The sequence below is a fragment of the Polypterus senegalus genome, chromosome 12 (assembly GCF_016835505.1).
Source record: "Polypterus senegalus isolate Bchr_013 chromosome 12, ASM1683550v1, whole genome shotgun sequence".
In the NCBI taxonomy this organism is placed as follows: Eukaryota; Metazoa; Chordata; class Cladistia; order Polypteriformes; family Polypteridae; genus Polypterus; species Polypterus senegalus.
This window is the reverse complement of record NC_053165.1, coordinates 81,301,690-81,306,235: the sequence shown is the minus strand read 5'-3', so window position 1 is coordinate 81,306,235 and position 4,546 is coordinate 81,301,690.

Sequence of the window (4,546 nt, the reverse complement as noted above, 5' to 3'; positions counted from 1 at the left end):
CTGCCCCTTCCTCCCTCCCTCCCTCTTTCTCCTCCTCCGTCTTTCTCCACCATCCCCCCACCCCCACATCAATGCGTCTCAGCGTGTTTTATTAGTCCATCGGCATCAGCAGTATTGCCATTGCAATTTACGGCGCTCCGAGCGCACGGAGAACACCAATGCCATCCATTATCGTCGCTCCCAGCACCGCCCCCAAGCTCTTATCGCGTCCCGCGGTCGGTGATAGGACGCCCCAGATGTAGTGGGCACTCGGACAATTAATCCGGGCTCCTTGTGCTGCTGGTGTAATTGCACCGTATTGTCGCATTTTGGAGTGTGATGTGGCAATGGCACGCGTAAAGCTGTGTTACGGGGTTGGTTATAAGGGGCGCTATACAAATTATTTCGTCCACCACAGCAGGCACTATTCTTGTGCCAGTGCGTGCCCGTGAGAAAGCCATTTAATATGGCAACGGGCTTGCAGACATTTGTGACGTGTACTGATTACTAATATGAAAGTCGCCTTGGATAATCTAAATATTCTTATTAGTAATATTATTTGTCTGATTGCCTTTACCCAAGACTTGTGACATGCAACCGATTGCATTTCTGTTGTTCTTTTTCCAGAGCACAGCCAGGTGTAGTGACTTGCCCAGGGTCACACAGTAGTGTCATTAGCGAGTCACTTCAATATACAATAGCACAGCCTGTGCCTTCAACGGTTTTTGATTATTATCACGTAGAGTTACTCGGTGACGCAGTGTTTGGCATTCCTGCTGTGCAGCGGAGACCAAATGTGGGAGGAGTTTGAAGGACCTTCCTTTGCTGAATTGGCACTTGCCCTGCAACCATCGAAATCTGCGATACGTGTGTGTGTGTGTGTGTGTGTGTGCGAGCACGGACTGGCGTCCCAGAATTGTTTCCTGCCTCTCGCCTGATCCTGTCGGACTTGGCACTGCGACCCTCAACTGAATTAATCGGGTTAGGAGATGAAAGTATGGATTACAACATGCAAGGTGGTGAAAACGTTCTAATATCCAATACGCTATATACAGTAAGATAATGTATAAAGACTGTTGAACTGTTTCTCATTTGTGTATACTTTCCAATTCAATCTTTATCTTATATAGTGCCATCCCCTATACCAGGGAAAAACGTAATCGATTAATATTCCGAAAACCCGTGTGAGAAAGTAAATGAAAAAAAAAATGGCTGCACACGGGTACAAGAACAACGGTGCCTTCGCTTTCTAATTTGTGCTGGAACAGGAAGCTCAAAGTGGCATCTTTAAATCCGTCCGTTTGCTCACAGACAACCCCGCAATAAAATGAACTGAAAAGAGAAGGCGTTGTAAACTGCGACTGGGCACCTCCTTTAGACCTTCATCCTCAAGGCTAACATAACAGTTCAGGGTAGCACAAGGAACCAGCCCAGGCTGGTGTGCCAGTCCATCGCACACAACCATACAGAGCCGGTTTGGAATCTCCAGCCGGACTGCTGTGGTTAATGATTTAGACTTCAAAGCCCGAGGCTGTGGGTTCAAACCCGGCTACTCGCACTGTGTGACCCTGAGCAAGTCACTTCAGCTGCCTGTGGTCCAGTTCGAAAAAAAGAGAAACTGAACAAATTGTATCCCCATACAATTGGATAAAGAAGTACATTCGAATGTAACTTAAGGAGTAGCCCTAGAGGAAGTCTGAGAACCCGCGATCTGCGTGGAACAGCAGCTACCTGCTGCGCCACCGTACCTAGCCTGTAAACTACTAAACCCAACATAACCAAATTATATCCTCGTGTCGTTTTTAGCCTTGTTAATCATCTTTAAACACCCCAAACAAACCATTACTCATTTTTCAGCTGTTTCGTCCTCCTCCTCTTCCTGGCCCCATTTTCTCCGACTTCCTAATCTCTGTAGTTGTGCAATCGCCCAAATCTCTGCTCATCCTCTCTTGGAGCGCAGCACTCGGCTACTCTGTCACCTTTGACAGTCTCCCTGGCTGCCCTGTTTAGCCATCGGTGCTACCTGTTTTTTTTTTTTTGGTTTTTTTTTACCACAACAGGAGACCATTCAGCCGCCATTAAACCCCCATTTGCACGCCTGAAGTGAGCGGTCGGTGCGTCTCCCCCGGTGTGCTGGTGAGGTGCCCCGCTCCTCAGGTGTTTTCCGCGCAGGTGGCCCCGCTTTCCAGTTCTTCACCCAAATGACCAGACAGCCGTAAGATGAATCGCCAGGATCGATTTAGCGCTGCGGCTCTCGCCCGTATTTTTTCCCTCTATTGATTTTTGAGCAGCATGGTCATCTTGATGAGAGAAGCCGTTTCCGTTTTTTTCTTTAATACATTTTGGTTGCCGTGCGTGCTCTGCATTAAGACCCCATAAGGATGTGTGCCTTAAAACTCGTCAGTTAATTACAATGACTGGCATGGGTTGTAAAAATGGTCTTCGGTTAGCGCCTGTGTTTGATTTCTGCACTTACATGACATTTTGTTTTTATCTAACTTGAAACGTGGTTTGGTGTTTACAGCTTCAGACTTCAGACCCAAAGGTTGTGGGTTCAAATCCCACTGCTGACACTGCGTGACCCGGAGCAAGTCACTTCACCAAACAAAACAAGTGTCCCAAAGTGCATCTCAGATTTTGTAAGTCGCGTCGGGTAAAGGCGCCACCCAAACAAGTACACGTGAAATGCGTGTAATGCAATCCACTCTGTACAGCCATTCCATTTTCTTTCGGGGTTCTGGGTATTTGGCGCTTATCCCGCTCTGGATGGGACGCCAGTCAAGCGCAGGGCACACTCCGTCATCCCGGGTTAATTCAGTTGGTTCAAAACATTCACACGCCCATCTATGGGATTTCGAAGAACATTGGAAATCGGAAATAACTGTATTTCCACGGTGCTCCGTTAGACGGCGCTGTCCAAGTTTGTGGCGATTTAAATTGATAGGCTGTACGCGCGCAGTCCACGTTAGCACGTCAGGTGAGAGCATGCGCGATGAGCTAAAATACAACACTGAACTTAAAACTCAGAAACGCAGACTTACCTGGCATAAGCTACTCAAAGGTGAAACGCGCCATCACTGCGGGTTTTAGGGAGAGACAGAAACACGCGCCCTCACCCGATATTGAATACAATGGCAGTGCAGGACAGACGTGGACCTCAAAGGAAACTTCAAAAAGGAAATGCTGATGGAGCAAAGAGCGAATGACCCGCTGGGTGGCACCGCTTTGGTCCTCTGCCAGCCGTGATGTTGATATTGAAGTAGTCTCAATAGTCCGCATCAGACTGGCTGTAATGTTGGGAAAATAAATGAATGACATTCGAGTATCGCGATAGTTAATCGTTATGAAAGGCGCTCAACACCACGGCCTCGGAATAAGTGGGTGACAGACTGGGTGAAGTGGGTGACAGACTGGGTGAAGTGGGGGTTTTCCCCCAGCCAATTACCTGCATTTGGTGCTTTTATTAAACTGCTGGGCGTGTTTGACTAGAAGGAGTGTTGCTTATATGTTTCTGTGTCAGTTGAAAGTGTGGTGTCATGGTGGCTTAGTGGTTAGCATCAGTGCCCTAGCCCTGAGACCTGGGTTCATTTCCTGACTCAGTCAGTGTGGGGGTCTGCAGTCTCTCCCTGTGTTTTAGCCCACCTTTTGTATGACTGTAAAGGTGAGTGAGTGTGGCCTGTAATGCACTGGCATTCCATCTGGTGGTCTAGCTATTCCTGTGGGGGTCATCGCCTAGTACTCCAACTCGCTCACAAACTGCAGTGATTAGGTGAACTGCACTCTAGTCTGTGAAGATGGGCGCTGTATAATCTAAATTCACCAGGGTGTGTGCATGCCTGTGTCCTGCAGTAGGCTGGCATCCCCTCCATGACTGGTTCATATGGCAGAACAGTGGATTTACAGCAATGAAGCTGAAGCCTCCCCTGACCCTCCCTACTGTGTCCTTCACCAGTGATGTGCCTACCTTGATACCTTCACACTAATTGGGGGGGGTTTCTTGGGGGAGGAATCATGTAAAGCTGAACAGACATTTGCAGGTTACAATACCCCTATAACCACGTCAAGACCCTGGAGGCCATCCTCGTGGTGCCCTCCACCTTAAGTGTCTGTGCCAAGCAGCTAGTCCGTGCCCTCTAGCAGCCTGTTTACCAATGCACCCTGGAGTCACCGTGTAGGATAACAACATGGAGCCGGCTGTGCTGAGTCATTTCAGATTAATTGGAGATTTAAAATACACTCCAGCAGAGGCTCTCGGATTTCTGGGTCAGCGCTATTTACGGCGCTCATGGGGGCACCAAATCAAGGACACGTCCTGTGCCTGATGAGCCTCAGCCGCTTGCCCTTGCCGCGGCTTTAAAAATCAATGGAGCTCCAGCATTTCCTCGCACTTAGCAGTTTGGGCACCTGTCCAAAGTTGGTAAGACTCCTGGAGCTCAAGGTGCCCACCACATCCTGAGCACCCTTAATGCTGTCAACTGAACCCAAACTTCTCTTACGTGATCTCATGGGGCTGCACTGAAAACGCCACTCAGCACCTCAGGTTAGAAAAATCATCACTTTCTGGTCA